Source organism: Telmatherina bonti, assembly GCF_933228915.1.
Source record: "Telmatherina bonti genome assembly, chromosome: 20".
Classification (NCBI taxonomy): domain Eukaryota; kingdom Metazoa; phylum Chordata; class Actinopteri; order Atheriniformes; family Telmatherinidae; genus Telmatherina; species Telmatherina bonti.
This window is the reverse complement of record NC_136618.1, coordinates 270,455-289,755: the sequence shown is the minus strand read 5'-3', so window position 1 is coordinate 289,755 and position 19,301 is coordinate 270,455.

Sequence of the window (19,301 nt, the reverse complement as noted above, 5' to 3'; positions counted from 1 at the left end):
TTAGTGAGTTCAGTTTAGTCTTAAATAAGAGATAATGATTGTTTCATATGGTCTGCCCAGCAACTAGGAGGAGTTAAGCATGGTTTATAATTGGGTGTTACTTCAGCATCTGCAGAGAGAGTTCTCTCTCCAAGCTCCAGCGTGTGCTTGTATTAGTTTATAATAAAATGTTCATTGTAAGAACCACAGAGTCCATCACCCAGATCCCTGGTCTGGTTGGTGGTTTTAGGTCTGAGTCCATCACCCAGATCCCTGGTCTGGTTGGTGGTTTTAGGTCTGAGTCCATCACCCAGATCCCTGGTCTGGTTGGTGATTTTAGGTCTGAGTCCATAACCCAGATCCCTGGTCTGGTTGGTGGTTTTAGGTCTGAGTCCATCACCCAGATCCCTGGTCTAGTTGGTGGTTTTAGGTCTGAGTCCATAACCCACATCCCTGGTATGGTTGGTGGTTTTAGGTCTGAGTCCATCATCCAGATCCCTGGTCTGGTTGGTGGTTTAGGTCTGAGTCCATCACTACACCCAGATCCCTGGTCTGGTTGGTGGTTTTAGGTCTGAGTCCATCACCCAGATTCCTGGCCTGGTTGGTGGTTTTTATGTCCGTGTCCATCGCCATACCCAGATTTCTTGTCTGGCTGGTGGTTTTTAGGTTCAAGTCCATGGCTATGCCCAGATTCCTGGTCTGGTTGGTGGTTTTTAGGTCTATGGAATGAAACGCTATGATGTCCTTTTCTCTTTGGCTCCAGTAACAATGACCTCAGTGTTGTTTTTATTTTATCCGAAGAAAGCTTTGGCACATCGAGCCATTAATCTCCTCAATGCATTTACCATCCTATACAAGTCCTCGGTCTCCTGATGACATTGTAACATAAATCTATGTGTCGCCCGCATACCTATGGTAACTAATGTTTATGTTTTGTATGACCTTATTTCTACATCACATTTCACAATGCGTCTGATCAGAGATTGGTGTGTCATTAGTGTAACTATGGCAACATACGTTGTTGTTTTTCATAATTTGAGTGAGTGGCAGTGTACAGATGCTGAACAGCAGTGGCTCCAATGTGGAGCTTTGGGGAACTCCATGGGTTATTTTATAGTTACATATAGACACAAAGTAGTCCCTGTCTTTTAAACAGGACTCAAACCAGTAAACTGTGGTGTCAGAAAGTCCTACCCAGTTTCTCAGCCAGTCCAGTAAGATGTTCTGGTGGATCCAGTTGAAACAGTATTGAGATGTTTCAGCTATGTGTCCTCAAGCGGTTGTCATTTAAGATCTTACCTAGAGCAGTCTCGGCGCTGTGATGTGGCACCAGGACGGTTATTTAGTGATAGGAAGTTGTGGAACTGTGAACAAAAAGAAGAAACAGTCCAAACACCACTCAGATAGAAGACATGTTCGGGCTGAATCTGGCCTTCTTTCACTTCTTACGTACAATGGTCCCAAAGTGCAATCACAACTGCAAATTAAGGAGCACAACAAGAAATAAAAACCCAAACATGAACCTGCCGGAGGAGGCAACAGGAGAAATTACTGATAAGATGGTTTATGTAGTTGGAGATGTATATGTAGCCCACTAAACCAAACTCTCACAGTAGGTTGATAAATTAATTACTCATGTTTATCATTTGTCGACGGCACAACAGTAGTTACACCCCGGTTACAGCGCAGATACAGCACAGTTACATTCCAGTTACAGCCTAGTTACAGCCCAGTTACAGCCTAGTAGCAGCCCAGTTAAAGCCCAGTTACAGCCTAGTTACAGCCCAGTTACAGTCCAGTTACAGTCCAGTTACAGCGCAGTGACAGCCCAGTTACAGCGCAGTGACAGCCCAGTTACAGCCTAGTAACAGCCCAGTTAAAGCCCAGTTACAGCCTAGTTACAGCCCAGTTACAGTCCAGTTACAGCGCAGTGACAGCCCAGTTACAGCCTAGTAACAGCACAGTTACAGCCTAGTAACAGCCCAGTTACAGCCTAGTAACAGCCTAGTTACAGCCAAGTTACAGCCTAGTTATAGTCCAGTTACAGCCTAGTTACAGCCTAGTTACAGCCCAGTTACAGCCCAGTTACAGCCGAGTAATATCCCAGTTATATCCCCGTTACAGCCCAGTTACAGCCCAGTTACAGCGCAGTTACAGCCCAGTTACAGCCCAGTTACAGCGTAGTTACAGTCCAGTTAAAGCCCAGTTACAGCCCAGCTACAGCCCAGTTACAGCCCAGTTACAGCCCAGTTACATCCCAGTTAAATCCCAGTTATATCCCAGTTATATCCCAGTTACAGCCTAGTTACAGCCCAGTTACAACACAGTTACAGCGCAGTTACAGCCCAGTAATAGCCTAGTTACAGCGCAGTTACAGCCCAGTTACCGCCTAGTAACAGCCCAGTTACAGCCTAGTTACAGTCCAGTTACAGCCTAGTTACAGCCTAGTTACAGCCCAGTAATGTCCCAGTTATATCCCAGTTACAGCCCAGTTATATCCCAGTTACATCCCAGTTGCAGCCCAGTTACAGCCCAGTTACAGCGCAGTTACAGCCCAGTTACAGCCTAGTAACAGCACAGTTACAGCCAAGTTACAGCCCAGTTACAGCCTAGTAACAGCCTAGTTGCAGTCCAGTTATAGCCTAGTTACAGTCCAGTTACAGCCTAGTTACGGCCTAGTTACAGCCCAGTTGCAGCCCAGTTACAGCCGAGTAATATCCCAGTTATATCCCCATTACAGCCCAGTTACAGCCCAGTTACAGCGCAGTTACAGCCCAGTTACAGTCCAGTTACAGCAGAGTTACAGTCCAGTTACAGCCTAGTTACCGCCTAGTTACAGCCCAGTTACAGCCCAGTTACAGCCGAGTTACAGCGTAGTTACAGTCCAGGTAAAGCCTAGTTACAGCCTAGTTACAGCCTAGTTACAGCCCAGTTACAGCCCAGTTGCAGTGCAGTTAAAGCCCAGTTACAGCCCAGCTACAGCCCAGTTACAGCCCAGTTACAGCCCAGTTACAGCCCAGTTACATCCCAGTTACATCCCAGTTAAATCCCAGTTATATCCCAGTTATATCCCAGTTACAGCCTAGTTACAGCCCAGTTACAACACAGTTACAGCGCAGATACAGCCCAGTTACCGCCTAGTAACAGCATAGTTACAGCCTAGTTAGAGCCCAGTTACAGCCCAGTTACAGCCTAGTTACAGTCCAGTTACAGCCTAGTTACAGCCTAGTTACAGCCCAGTAATGTCCCAGTTATATCCCAGTTACAGCCCAGTTATATCCCAGTTACATCCCAGTTGCAGCCCAGTTACAGCCCAGTTACAGCGCAGTTACAGCCCAGTTACAGCCCCGTTACAGCCCAGTTACAGCCTAGTAACAGCCTAGTTGCAGTCCAGTTATAGCCTAGTTACAGTCCAGTTACAGCCTAGTTACAGCCCAGTTGCAGCCCAGTTACAGCCGAGTAATATCCCAGTTATATCCCCATTACAGCCCAGTTACAGCCCAGTTACAGCCCAGTTACAGCCCAGTTACAGTCCAGTTACAGCCTAGTTACAGCCCAGTTACAGCCTAGTAACAGCCCAGTTAAAGCCCAGTTACAGCCTAGTTACAGCCCAGTTACAGTCCAGTTACAGTCCAGTTACAGCGCAGTGACAACCCAGTTACAGCCTAGTAACAGCACAGTTACAGCCTAGTAACAGCCCAGTTACAGCCTAGTAACAGCCCAGTTAAAGCCCAGTTACAGCCTAGTTACAGCCCAGTTACAGTCCAGTTACAGTCCAGTTACAGCGCAGTGACAGCCCAGTTACAGCCTAGTAACAGCACAGTTACAGCCTAGTAACAGCCCAGTTACAGCCTAGTAACAGCCTAGTTACAGCCAAGTTACAGCCTAGTTACAGCCCAGTTACAGCCGAGTAATATCCCAGTTATATCCCCGTTACAGCCCAGTTACAGCCCAGTTACAGCGCAGTTACAGCCCAGTTACAGCCCAGTTACAGCGTAGTTACAGTCCAGGTAAAGCCCAGTTACAGCCTAGTTACAGTCCAGTTACAGCCTAGTTACAGCCTAGTTACAGCCCAGTAATGTCCCAGTTATATCCCAGTTACAGCCCAGTTATATCCCAGTTACAACCCAGTTGCAGCCCAGTTACAGCCCAGTTACAGCGCAGTTACAGCCCAGTTACAGCCTAGTAACAGCACAGTTACAGCCTAGTTACAGCCCAGTTACAGCCTAGTAACAGCCTAGTTGCAGTCTAGTTATAGCCTAGTTACAGTCCAGTTACAGCCTAGTTACGGCCTAGTTACAGCCCAGTTGCAGCCCAGTTACAGCCGAGTAATATCCCAGTTATATCCCCATTACAGCCCAGTTACAGCCCAGTTACAGCGCAGTTACAGCCCAGTTACAGTCCAGTTACAGCCGAGTTACAGTCCAGTTACAGCCTAGTTACCGCCTAGTTACAGCCCAGTTACAGCCCAGTTACAGCCGAGTTACAGCGTAGTTACAGTCCAGGTAAAGCCTAGTTACAGCCTAGTTACAGCCTAGTTACAGCCCAGTTACAGCCCAGTTGCAGTGCAGTTAAAGCCCGGTTACAGCCCAGCTACAGCCCAGTTACAGCCCAGTTACAGCCCAGTTACATCCCAGTTACATACCAGTTAAATCCCAGTTATATCCCAGTTATATCCCAGTAATAGCCTAGTTACAGCGCAGTTACAGCCCAGTTACCGCCTAGTAACAGCATAGTTACAGCCCAGTTACAGCCCAGTTACAGCCCAGTTACAACCTAGTTACAGTCCAGTTACAGCCTAGTTACAGCCCAGTAATGTCCCAGTTATATCCCAGTTACAGCCCAGTTATATCCCAGTTACATCCCAGTTGCAGCCCAGTTACAGCCCAGTTACAGCGCAGTTACAGCCCAGTTACAGCCTAGTAACAGCACAGTTACAGCCTAGTTACAGCCCAGTTACAGCCTAGTAACAGCCTAGTTGCAGTCCAGTTATAGCCTAGTTACAGTCCAGTTACAGCCTAGTTACGGCCTAGTTACAGCCCAGTTGCAGCCCAGTTACAGCCGAGTAATATCCCAGTTATATCCCCATTACAGCCCAGTTACAGCCCAGTTACAGCGCAGTTACAGCCCAGTTACAGTCCAGTTACAGCCGAGTTACAGTCCAGTTACAGCCTAGTTACCCCCTAGTTACAGCCCAGTTACAGCCCAGTTACAGCGTAGTTACAGTCCAGGTAAAGCCTAGTTACAGCCTAGTTACAGCCCAGTTACAGCCCAGTTGCAGTGCAGCTAAAGCCCGGTTACAGCCCAGCTACAGCCCAGTTACAGCCCAGTTACAGCCCAGTTACATCCCAGTTACATCCCAGTTAAATCCCAGTTATATCCCAGTTATATCCCAGTTACAGCCTAGTTACAGCCCAGTTACAACACAGTTACAGTGCAGTTACAGCCCAGTAATAGCCTAGTTACAGCGCAGTTACAGCCCAGTTACCGCCTAGTAACTGCATAGTTACAGCCTAGTTACAGAACAGTTACATCCCAGTTACATCCCAGTTAAATCCCAGTTATATCCCAGTTATATCCCAGTTACAGCCTAGTTGCAGCGCAGTTACAGCTCGGTTACAGCCCGGTTACAGCCTAGTTACAGCCTAGTTGCAGCACAGTTAAAGCCCGGTTACAGCCCAGTTACAGCCTACTTGCAGCGCAGTTAAAGCCCGGTTACAGCCTAGTTACAGCCCAGATACAGCCTAGTTACAGTCCAGTTATAGCCTAGTTGCAGCCCAGTTACAGCCTAGTTGCAGCACAGTTAAAGCCCGGTTACAGCCCAGTTACAGCCTACTTGCAGCGCAGTTAAAGCCCAGTTACAGCCCAGTTACAGCCCAGTTACATCCCAGTTACATCCCAGTTAAATCCCAGTTATATCCCAGTTATATCCCAGTTACAGCCTAGTTACAGCCCAGTTACAACACAGTTACAGTGCAGTTACAGCCCAGTAATAGCCTAGTTACAGCGCAGTTACAGCCCAGTTACCGCCTAGTAACAGCATAGTTACAGCCTAGTTACAGCCCAGTTACAGCCCAGTTACAGCCGAGTTACAGCGTAGTTACAGTCCAGGTAAAGCCTAGTTACAGCCTAGTTACAGCCTAGTTACAGCCCAGTTCCAGCCCAGTTGCAGTGCAGTTAAAGCCCGGTTACAGCCCAGCTACAGCCCAGTTACAGCCCAGTTACAGCCCAGTTACATCCCAGTTACATCCCAGTTAAATCCCAGTTATATCCCAGTTATATCCCAGTTACAGCCTAGTTACAGCCCAGTTACAACACAGTTACAGCGCAGTTACAGCCCAGTAATAGCCTAGTTACAGCGCAGTTACAGCCCAGTTACCGCCTAGTAACAGCATAGTTACAGCCTAGTTACAGCCCAGTTACAGCCCAGTTACAGCCGAGTTACAGTCCAGTTACAGCGTAGTTACAGCCTAGTTACAGCCCAGTAATGTCCCAGTTATATCCCAGTTACAGCCCAGTTATATCCCAGTTACAGCCCAGTTGCAGCCCAGTTACAGCCCAGTTACAGCGCAGTTACAGCCCAGTTACAGCCTAGTAACAGCACAGTTACAGCCTAGTTACAGCCCAGTTACAGCCTAGTAACAGCCTAGTTGCAGTCCAGTTATAGCCTAGTTACAGTCCAGTTACAGCCTAGTTACGGCCTAGTTACAGCCCAGTTGCAGCCCAGTTACAGCCCAGTAATATCCCAGTTATATCCCCATTACAGCCCAGTTACAGCCCAGTTACATCGCAGTTACAGCCCAGTTACAGTCCAGTTACAGCCCAGTTACAGTCCAGTTACAGCCTAGTTACCGCCTAGTTACAGCCCAGTTACAGCCCAGTTACAGCCGAGTTACAGCGTAGTTACAGTCCAGGTAAAGCCTAGTTACAGCCTAGTTACAGCCTAGTTACAGCCCAGTTACAGCCCAGTTGCAGTGCAGTTAAAGCCCGGTTACAGCCCAGCTACAGCCCAGTTACAGCCCAGTCACAGCCCAGTTACAGCCCAGTTACATCCCAGTTACATCCCAGTTAAATCCCAGTTATATCCCAGTTATATCCCAGTTACAGCCTAGTTACAGCCCAGTTACAACACAGTTACAGTGCAGTTACAGCCCAGTAATAGCCTAGTTACAGCGCAGTTACAGCCCAGTTACCGCCTAGTAACAGCATAGTTACAGCCTAGTTACAGCCCAGTTACAGCCCAGTTACAGCCTAGTTACAGTCCAGTTACAGCCTAGTTACAGCCCAGTAATGTCCCAGTTATATCCCAGTTACAGCCCAGTTATATCCCAGTTACATCCCAGTTGCAGCCCAGTTACAGCCCAGTTACAGCGCAGTTACAGCCCAGTTACAGCCTAGTAACAGCACAGTTACAGGCTAGTTACAGCCCAGTTACAGCCTAGTAACAGCCTAGTTGCAATCCAGTTATAGCCTAGTTACAGTCCAGTTACAGCCTAGTTACGGCCTAGTTACAGCCCAGTTGCAGCCCAGTTACAGCCGAGTAATATCCCCGTTATATCCCCATTACAGCCCAGTTACAGCCCAGTTACAGCGCAGTTACAGCCCAGTTACAGTCCAGTTACAGCCGAGTTACAGTCCAGTTACAGCCTAGTTACCGCCTAGTTACAGCCCAGTTACAGCCCAGTTACAGCCGAGTTACAGTCCAGTTACAGCCTAGTTACCGCCTAGTTACAGCCCAGTTACAGCCCAGTTACAGCCGAGTTACAGCGTAGTTACAGTCCAGGTAAAGCCTAGTTACAGCCTAATTACAGCCTAGTTGCAGCGCAGTTAAAGCCCAGTTACAGTCCAGTTACAGCCCAGGTACAGCCTAGTTACAGTCCAGTTACAGCCTAGTTACAGCCCAGCTACAGCCTAGTTACACCCTAGTTACAGCCCAGTTACAACCCGGTTACAGCCCAGTTACGGCCCAGTTACAGCCCAGTTATATCCCAGTTATTTTCCAGTTACAGCCTAGTTACAGCCCAGTTACAGCCCAGTTACAGCGTAGTTACAGCCCAGTTACAGAATAGTTGCAGCACAGTTACAGCCCGGTTACAGCTCAGTTACAGCCAGGTTACAGTCCAGTTACAGTCCAGTTTACAGCCTAGTTGCAGCGCAGTTACAGCTCGGTTACAGCCCGGTTACAGCCTAGTTACAGCCTAGTTGCAGCACAGTTGAAGCCCAGTTACAGCCCAGTTACAGCCTACTTGCAGCGCAGTTAAAGCCCGGTTATAGCCTAGTTACAGCCCAGATACAGCCTAGTTACAGTCTAGTTATAGCCTAGTTGCAGCCCAGTTACAGCCTAGTTGCAGCACAGTTAAAGCCCGGTTACAGCCCAGTTACAGCCTACTTGCAGCGCAGTTAAAGCCCAGTTACAGCCCAGTTACAGCCCAGTTACATCCCAGTTACATCCCAGTTAAATCCCAGTTATATCCCAGTTATATCCCAGTTACAGCCTAGTTACAGCCCAGTTACAACACAGTTACAGTGCAGTTACAGCCCAGTAATAGCCTAGTTACAGCGCAGTTACAGCCCAGTTACCGCCTAGTAACAGCATAGTTACAGCCTAGTTACAGCCCAGTTACAGCCCAGTTACAGCCGAGTTACAGCGTAGTTACAGTCCAGGTAAAGCCTAGTTACAGCCTAGTTACAGCCCAGTAATGTCCCAGTTATATCCCAGTTACAGCCCAGTTATATCCCAGTTACAGCCCAGTTGCAGCCCAGTTACAGCCCAGTTACAGCGCAGTTACAGCCCAGTTACAGCCTAGTAACAGCACAGTTACAGCCTAGTTACAGCCCAGTTACAGCCTAGTAACAGCCTAGTTGCAGTCCAGGTATAGCTTAGTTACAGTCCAGTTACAGCCTAGTTACGGCCTAGTTACAGCCCAGTTGCAGCCCAGTTACAGCCGAGTAATATCCCAGTTATATCCCCATTACAGCCCAGTTACAGCCCAGTTACATCGCAGTTACAGCCCAGTTACAGTCCAGTTACAGCCGAGTTACAGTCCAGTTACAGCCTAGTTACCGCCTAGTTACAGCCCAGTTACAGCCCAGTTACAGCCGAGTTACAGCGTAGTTACAGTCCAGGTAAAGCCTAGTTACAGCCCAGTTGCAGCCCAGTTACAGCCGAGTAATATCCCAGTTATATCCCCATTACAGCCCAGTTACAGCCCAGTTACATCGCAGTTACAGCCCAGTTACAGTCCAGTTACAGCCTAGTTACAGCCCAGTTGCAGCCCAGTTACAGCCGAGTAATATCCCAGTTATATCCCCATTACAGCCCAGTTACAGCGCAGTTACAGCCCAGTAATAGCCTAGTTACAGCACAGTTACAGCCTAGTTACAGCCCAGTTACAGCCCAGTTACAGCCCAGTTACAGTCCAGTTACAGCCTAGTTACAGCCTAGTTACAGCCCAGTTACAGCCCAGTAATGTCCCAGTTATATCCCAGTTACAGCCCAGTTATGTCCCAGTTACATCCCAGTTACAGCCCAGTTACAGCCCAGTTACAGCCCGGTTACAGCCCAGTTAAAGCCCAGTTATATCCCAGTTACAGCCTAGTTACAGCCCAGTTACAGCCTGGTGACAGTCCAGTTACAGCCCGGTTACAGCCTAGTTACAGTCCAGTTACAGCCTTGTTACAGCACAGTTAAAGCCCGGTTACAGCCCAGCTACAGCCTAGTAACAGCACAGTTACAGCCTAGTTACAGCCCAGTTACAGCGCAGTTACAGCCCAGTAACAGCCCAGTTACAGCCTAGTAACAGCCCAGCTACAGCCCAGTTACAGCCCGGTTACAGCCTGGTTACAGTCCAGTTACAGCCCGGTTACAGTCCGGTTACAGCCCAGTTACAGCCTAGTTACAGCCTAGTTACAGCCCAGTAATGTCCCAGTTATATCCCAGTTACAGCCCAGTTATGTCCCAGTTACATCCCAGTTACAGCCCAGTTACAGCCCAGTTACAGCCCGGTTACAGCCCAGTTACAACACAGTTACAGCGCAGTTACAGCCCAGTAATAGCCTAGTTACAGCACAGTTACAGCCTAGTTACAGCCCAGTTACAACACAGTTACAGCGCAGTTACAGCCCAGTAATAGCCTAGTTACAGCACAGTTACAGCCTAGTTACAGCCCAGTTACAGCCCAGTTACAGCCCAGTTACAGTCCAGTTACAGCCTAGTTACAGCCTAGTTACAGCCCAGTTACAGCCCAGTAATGTCCCAGTTATATCCCAGTTACAGCCCAGTTATGTCCCAGTTACATCCCAGTTACAGCCCAGTTACAGCCCGGTTACAGCCCAGTTAAAGCCAAGTTTTATCCCAGTTACAGCCTAGTTACAGCCCAGTTACAGCCTGGTGACAGTCCAGTTACAGCCCGGTTACAGCCTAGTTACAGTCCAGTTACAGCCTTGTTACAGCACAGTTAAAGCCCGGTTACAGCCCAGCTACAGCCTAGTAACATCACAGTTACAGCCTAGTTACAGCCCAGTTACAGCGCAGTTACAGCCCAGTAACAGCCCAGTTACAGCCTAGTAACAGCCCAGCTACAGCCCAGTTACAGCCCGGTTACAGCCTGGTTACAGCCCAGTTACAGCCCGGTTACAGTCCGGTTACAGCCCAGTTACAGCCCAGTTACAGCCTTGTTGCAGCACAGTTAAAGCCTGGTTACAGCCAGTTACAGCCCAGTTACAGCGCAGTTACAGCCCAGTTACAGCCCAGTTACAGCCCAGTTACAGCCTGATTACAGCCCAGTTACAGCCCAGTTACAGCCTGGTTAAAGCTCGGTTACAGCCCGGTTACAGCCCAGTTACAGCCTAGTTGCAGCGCAGTTGAAGCCCGGTTACAGCCTGGTTACAGCCCAGTTACAGCCCGGTTACAGTCCGGTTACAGCCCAGTTACAGCCCAGTTACAGCCTTGTTGCAGCACAGTTAAAGCCTGGTTACAGCCAGTTACAGCCCAGTTACAGCGCAGTTACAGCCCAGTTACAGCCCAGTTACAGCCCAGTTACAGCCTGATTACAGCCCAGTTACAGCCCAGTTACAGCCTGGTTAAAGCTCGGTTACAGCCCGGTTACAGCCCAGTTACAGCCTAGTTGCAGCGCAGTTGAAGCCTGGTTACAGCCCAGTTACAGCCCAGTTACAGCCTAGTTACAGCCTAGTTGCAGCGCAGTTAAAGCCCAGTTACAGTCCAGTTACAGCCTAGTTGCAGCGCAGTTAAAGCCTGGTTACAGCCCAGTTACAGCCCGGTTAAAGTTCGGTTACAGCCCGGTTACAGCCCAGTTACAGCCTAGTTGCAGCGCAGTTGAAGCCTGGTTACAGCCCAGTTACAGCCCAGTTACAGCCTAGTTACAGCCTAGTTGCAGCGCAGTTAAAGCCCAGTTACAGTCCAGTTACAGCCTAGTTGCAGCGCAGTTAAAGCCTGGTTACAGCCCAGTTACAGCCCGGTTAAAGTTCGGTTACAGCCCGGTTACAGCCTAGTTACAGCCTAGTTGCAGCGCAGTTGAAGCCTGGTTACAGCCCAGTTACAGCCCAGTTACAGCCTAGTTACAGCCTAGTTGCAGCGCAGTTAAAGCCCAGTTACAGTCCAGTTACAGTCCAGTTACAGCCTAGTTGCAGCGCAGTTAAAGCCTGGTTACAGCCCAGTTACAACACAGTTACAGCCTAGTTACAGCGCAGTTACAGCCCAGTTACAGCGCAGTTACAGCCCAGTTACCGAATAGTTGCAGCACAGTTACAGCCCGGTTACAGCTCAGTTACAGCCTGGTTACAGTCCAGTTACAGTCCAGTTTACAGCCTAGTTGCAGCGCAGTTACAGCCCGGTTACAGCCCGGTTACAGCCCAGTTACAGCCCAGTTACAGTCCAGTTACAGCCTAGTTACAGCCCAGCTACAGCCTAGTTACACCCTAGTTACAGCCCAGTTACAACCCGGTTACAGCCCAGTTACGGCCCAGTTACAGCCCAGTTATATCCCAGTTATATTCCAGTTACAGCCTAGTTACAGCCCAGTTACAGCCCAGTTACAGCGTAGTTACAGCCCAGTTACAGAATAGTTGCAGCACAGTTACAGCCCGGTTACAGCTCAGTTACAGCCCGGTTACAGTCCAGTTACAGTCCAGTTTACAGCCTAGTTGCAGCGCAGTTACAGCTCGGTTACAGGCCGGTTACAGCCTAGTTACAGCCTAGTTACAGTCCAGTTATAGCCTAGTTGCAGCCTAGTTACAGCCTAGTTGCAGCACAGTTAAAGCCCGGTTACAGCCCAGTTACAGCCTACTTGCAGCGCAGTTAAAGCCCGGTTACAGCCTAGTTACAGCCCAGATACAGCCTAGTTACAGTCCAGTTATAGCCTAGTTGCAGCGCAGTTAAAGCCCAGTTACAGCCTAGTTGCAGTGCAGTTAAAGCCCGGTTAAAGCCCAGTTACAGCCTAGTTGCAGTGCAGTTAAAGCCCGGTTACAGCCCAGCAACAGCCTAGTTGCAGCGCAGGTAAAGCCCAGTTACAGCCTAGTTGCAGTGCTGTTAAAGCCCGGTTAAAGCCCAGTTACAGCCTAGTTGCAGTGCAGTTAAAGCCCGGTTACAGCCCAGCAACAGCCTAGTTGCAGCGCAGGTAAAGCCCAGTTACAGCACAGTTACAGCCTAGTTACAGCGCAGTTACAGCCCAGTTACAGAATAGTTGCAGCACAGTTACAGCCCGGTTACAGCTCAGTTACAGCCCGGTTACAGTCCAGTTACAGTCCAGTTTACAGCCTAGTTGCAGCGCAGTTACAGCCCGGTTACAGCCCGGTTACAGCCCGGTTACAGTCCAGTTTACAGCCTAGTTGCAGCGCAGTTACATCCCAGCAACAGCCTAGTTGCAGCACAGGTAAAGCCCAGTTACAGCCCAGTCACAGCCCAGTTAAAGGGCAGTTACAGCCCGGCAAGCCTCCTGTGGGCCAGAAGAGGCCCTAATGAAGAAATCCTTCCTTATCGTTCTCTCAAGCGGGTCAGAAGTTTACCTCCTAAATGTTTTCTGACTGTCAGACATATCTCCTCAGATCTCCATTACATCCATCAAAATAGAAGAAAATTCTCCGACCTCTATCATTGGCTTTGCTTGCAGTGTGTCTGCAGTGTGTCTAGTGTGTATGCGGTGGTGTGTGACGTGCATACCATGTGTTGTGTTGTTTATGTGGTGTGTTGTGTTGTGTATGCAGTGTGTTGTGTATGAGATGTGTAAGCAGTGTGTTTGGGCTGACGTGTCGTGGGGGAAGCCGACAGAAACACCAGCTGCTGACAACCACAGATCTGTGATCGTTCCAGAAGCTTCTCCAAGCAGAAGTCACGGCAGATGCTGGAGATGACAGAGCGGTCCTGGAGCGAAGCGACAGACTTCAGCTCACGTCAGGACCCAGCTGCAGCCGAGCGAGGCCGATGTCGGATCTGCAAGATGTGCAGAAACTAAAGCTGAAGCCGGGAGGAAACTTCATTCAGAAAACACAGAAAAACACAAGAATCAGAGTGTAAAATAAAATCCTTTCAATGCCAGTCAGCATGCAGACGTGATGTTTCCACGGAGACGTGATGTTTCCACGCAGACGTGATGTTTCAGCCTCAGCTGTCAGATTATGAGGCGTATAATGAATGTATGAATGGAAAAAGGAGCATAAAGAGCGACCAAAGGAACCTCCTGGACAGATAGAAATGCTGGAAAACCTCTGTAGACCAGCTGGAGGGTCACATGTCCATCCCAGTTCCACACTGCCGTTCTTGAGACGCTGCATGATGATGATAGAAAAGATCTGTTGGAGGTTTAAGTGTTAATTATCACAACCTTTTCTTCACTCATTTTAAGCACAAAGAACCTTTAAGCACAGGCATTTTGTTTCCATGGAGATAAACAGTGATTAGACTAATATCCTGTGAAAAGTGTGTAAAACGTAGTTCAGAGCAGAAACGGTGACAGAATTGTTCATTGAGCCTCTGCTGTCCTCTAGTGGTCAGGTGACGTTGCTGCAGCACCACAGAGACGATTATTTTTCATTTATCTTTCTGCTTCCCTTAGTTCTTCTCCCAACATGGTGTTAAAGTATCTCTGAGATCAACAGCTAACCAAGACACTAGATTATCATTTTTCTTTCCATTGAAATATTTACATTTTCTCCAAAATTCAGGTGACATCTGACCTACATTTTCCATGTTTTCTGTTTCCTTCAGTGAAATCTGAAGGAAAAGAGTCGGCATTCTGCAGCAGGCTGCTCTGCACATTATCGTGTCCTAATGGTTTGCTCAATGGTCCGGCCTGTTATGTGGGTTCACCGGTCAACCAAGACACACGCCATTAGCCTGAGCAAACGGCGCCTTGCGATGCTACACAAAGCATACCTTATTTGTATTGCATTAGCGCTTTGATGTGGCATAGCATATTATACCAACAGCTGCAATTTATCACACAATTTTGTCTCTGATTTGCTTGAGCAGCATCACCGTCAACCATCTTCAGCTCCAGCCTCTGTTCCTGCACCAGAAGCTGCAGCAGCAAATAAATTACACATGTGTCATTGAGCATGCTAAATGGCTTGCAACACATAATCATCTAAATAATTATGAGGCTGCCATTAACGCGAGCTAGATGGATGGCACACGAGGCGTCATGGAAAAACTGGAGGTAATGGTGCAGGATTGGAAACGGGAGAAGAGGGAGATGGTGAGAGGATAAAGAGGAAAGGAAAAGCTCTTTTCTTCTCGCTGTCAGAAATGGAGAAGTTGAAGCGCGGCGGGACAATGGGGTGATTAGCCCAATCAGAAAAAGCAGTATGGGATTGTGCTGCAGCTTTTTGTCCTCCCACATTTCATTAATCAGCAACCTGAGCCCCCCCCCCCTGCTAAAATCAGCTCAGCAGATTGGCAGCTCACTCATTTGTTCCCACGTGGCAATCAGCGAGGAAAAGAAATCAATTCACGACCTTTACGCCGCTACCTGACATCACAAACCGTCTCTTTCTGGGCTTTTCTTACTTTACTTTGCGTTTTTTCTTCTTCCTCTTGATTTGCTGCTGCAAATATACGTTCCCGATGCCAAATGGGACCTCTATTAACCCCCGCTTCATGCCCGCGCCGTTAACAATACCCTCAATTAAGTTCTTTAGAAAAAACAAGTTATTTCCATTCCTAATAATGAGCCTGCTTACTGTATGTTCCCTGTCCCACATGTCAGAAGCAGCCATGAAATGGCCGGTAATTAGACATCTCTAATAGCAGCTATGTTTTAATAAGCCTTGTGCGTCGGCCTAAATGATGCATCACAGCGCCAGGCATGGATGACAAGCACAACAATATTCCCTTCATGGACAATATCCTTCATGCTCTGCACCTTTTCCAAACCATTTGCTGCCCGTGTCTGTGCGTTTAGAGCTGCAGACAGAAGGAAAGTGGAAATGAGGAAGATAAGACACATAAATGTGTCTGAAGCTGAAATGAGTTGCTTTAGTTTAACCCTGTAGGTCGTTTCCATTTACCTTCCTTTCAGCTGTCCTCGTGGAAACTGCCAGAACTTCTCACGCCAACTTTCCTCCAACTTTTTAAAAAGGCCAAATCAGCTTCGTTACTGGTGAAAAAAAAAAGAACATTTTGAACCCATAAAATGCTGATTTGATCACATGGCATCACCGTTTTCATTCAGATGCAGAGAAAGTCAGAAGATTTCTGCAGAAGATCGTGTTTCTCCTCGTCTTTGACTCATTTTGGACTCAGTAAGGAAAATAATCCCAGTCAGGAACTGGAAACCCTTAAAACTGGTAGAATAATCCAGTTTCTCTGTCGAGCCTGCTGGGAAGATGGCCGCCGGGTGTCTGTGTCCCGACCGTCCTCAGCAGAAGGCGGTTTTAACAATGTGACGTTTCAGACATCTCGTTATTTAAACGGTTTCGCAGCTTTTTCAGACTTCACCTTTCGCCCCATTTTGGCTCCAGCTTCACGCCCATGGCGCGTGGGGTCTGCAGGGGGGGTGGGCTGCATGCACTACACAGCAGGGGTTGGGCTTTTGGAGGTGCTCCTGATTGGATTGTTCAGAACCGAGCCATCAGGCGTTTTCTTGCAGTGCTCAGGTTCCCCACCAGAGCGGCGCTGGAGGGCGAGGAGCCCAGCAGGTGAGGCATCAGCTGTTAACCAGAAGGTAGAATAAACTGGAAAGCCTTAAACTGGAATAAACTCAGAAGTGTCTGTGGTCAAAGGAGCTTCTGGAAAATTCTTCTTCAGTAAATACAAAAAACTCAGGAAACACAAGACACAGGTGGAGAGAAGCCAACTGATGAACAGACAACAAGGCAGACAGGAAACCAGAACTAACCCATAAACCCATAAACCTACCACACCATACGGTCAGAAAGAGCAGCGTCAGTCATCCCAAAGGAAGGAGTTAGAATCAGTATAACATGATTTCTCCACGGAGCCGCATGGGGAACGTACCAACGTTTGGAAAAAGAAACCGTGTCGGGAAGCAGCAGGTTAATGTTGATGTAGATTGTTATTTACATCATTTCTCTGTTTGTCTGTTGAATGTCTGCAGGGTCCAGTTAGCCTGGAGGGGCGGCAAACACACCTGTGTGACAGGTAGATAAACATCCGTACTTCCTGCAATGACCGGTCCAAGGGCTAGTCAGGTATGAGAACTGGTAAACTAGTCCCACTAGTCAGGTAAGAGAACTGGTAAACTAGTCCCACTAGTCAGGTATGAGAACTGGTAAACTAGTCCCACTGGTCAGGTAAGAGAACTGGTAAACTAGTCCCACTGGTCAGGTATGAGAACTGGTAAACTAGTCCCACTAGTCAGGTAAGAGAACTGGTAAACTAGTCCCACTAGTCAGGTAAGAGAACTGGTAAACTAGTCCCACTAGTCAGGTATAAGAACTGGTAAACTAGTCCCACTAGTCAGGTAAGAGAACTGGTAAACTAGTCCCACTAGTCAGGTATGAGAACTGGTAAACTAGTCCCACTAGTCAGGTATGAGACCTGGTAAACTAGTCCCACTAGTCAGGTATAAGAACTGGTAAACTAGTCCCACTGGTCAGGTAAGAGAACTGGTAATCTAGTCCCACTAGTCAAGTATGAGACCTGGTAAACTAGTCCCACTACTCAGGTATAAGAACTGGTAAACTAGTCCCACTAGTCAGGTATGAGACCTGGTAAACTAGTCCCACTGGTCAGGTATGAGAACTGGTAAACTAGTCCCACTGGTCAGGTAAGAGAACTGGTAAACTAGTCCCACTAGTCAGGTAAGAGAACTGGTAAACTAGTCCCACTAGTCAGGTATGAGAACTGGTAAACTAGTCCCACTGGTCAGGTAAGAGAACTGGTAAACTAGTCCCACTAGTCAGGTATAAGAACTGGTAAACTAGTCCCACTAGTCAGGTAAGAGAACTGGTAAACTAGTCCCACTAGTCAGGTATGAGAACTGGTAAACTAGTCCCACTAGTCAGGTATGAGACCTGGTAAACTAGTCCCACTAGTCAGGTATAAGAACTGGTAAACTAGTCCCACTAGTCAGGTATGAGACCTGGTAAACTAGTCCCACTAGTCAGGTATGAGAACTGGTAAACTAGTCCCACTAGTCAGGTATAAGAACTGGTAAACTAGTCCCACTAGTCAGGTAAGAGAACTGGTAAACTAGTCCCACTAGTCAGGTATAAGAACTGGTAAACTAGTCCCACTAGTCAGGTACGAGACCTGGTAAACTAGTCCCACTAGTCAGGTATGAGAACTTGTAAACTAGTCCCACTAGTCAGGTATAAGAACTGGTAAACTAGTCCCACTAGTCAGGTAAGAGAACTGGTAAACTAGTCCCACTAGTCAGGTATGAGAACTGGTAAACTAGTCCCACTAGTCAGGTATGAGACCTGGTAAACTAGTCCCACTAGTCAGGTATGAGAACTGGTAAACTAGTCCCACTAGTCAGGTATGAGACCTGGTAAACTAGTCCCACTAGTCAGGTATAAGAACTGGTAAACTAGTCCCACTGGTCAGGTAAGAGAACTGGTAATCTAGTCCCACTAGTCAGGTATGAGACCTGGTAAACTAGTCCCACTAGTCAGGTATAAGAACTGGTAAACTAGTCCCACTAGTCAGGTATGAGACCTGGTAAACTAGTCCCACTAGTCAGGTATGAGAACTTGTAAACTAGTCCCACTAGTCAGGTATAAGAACTGGTAAACTAGTCCCACTAGTCAGGTAAGAGAACTGGTAAACTAGTCCCACTAGTCAGGTATAAGAACTGGTAAACTAGTCCCACTAGTCAGGTACGAGACCTGGTAAACTAGTCCCACTAGTCAGGTATGAGAACTTGTAAACTAGTCCCACTAGTCAGGTAAGAGAACTGGTAAACTAGTCCCACTAGTCAGGTATGAGAACTGGTAAACTAGTCCCACTAGTCAGGTATGAGACCTGGTAAACTAGTCCCACTAGTCAGGTATAAGAACTGGTAAACTAGTCCCACTAGTCAGGTAAGAGAACTGGTAAACTAGTCCCACTAGTCAGGTATGAGAACTGGTAAACTAGTCCCACTAGTCAGGTATGAGACCTGGTAAACTAGTCCCACTAGTCAGGTATAAGAACTGGAAAACTAGTCCCACTGGTCAGGTAAGAGAACTGGTAATCTAGTCCCACTAGTCAAGTATGAGACCTGGTAAACTAGTCCCACTACTCAGGTATAAGAACTGGTAAACTAGTCCCACTAGTCAGGTATGAGACCTGGTAAACTAGTCCCACTGGTCAGGTATGAGAACTGGTAAACTAGTCCCACTGGTCAGGTAAGAGAACTGGTAAACTAGTCCCACTAGTCAGGTATGAGAACTGGTAAACTAGTCCCACTGGTCAGGTAAGAGAACTGGTAAACTAGTCCCACTAGTCAGGTATAAGAACTGGTAAACTAGTCCCACTAGTCAGGTAAGAGAACTGGTAAACTAGTCCCACTAGTCAGGTATGAGAACTGGTAAACTAGTCCCACTAGTCAGGTATGAGACCTGGTAAACTAGTCCCACTAGTCAGGTATAAGAACTGGTAAACTAGTCCCACTAGTCAGGTATGAGACCTGGTAAACTAGTCCCACTAGTCAGGTATGAGACCTGGTAAACTAGTCCCACTAGTCAGGTATAAGAACTGGTAAACTAGTCCCACTAGTCAGGTAAGAGAACTGGTAAACTAGTCCCACTAGTCAGGTATAAGAACTGGTAAACTAGTCCCACTAGTCAGGTACGAGACCTGGTAAACTAGTCCCACTAGTCAGGTATGAGAACTTGTAAACTAGTCCCACTAGTCAGGTATA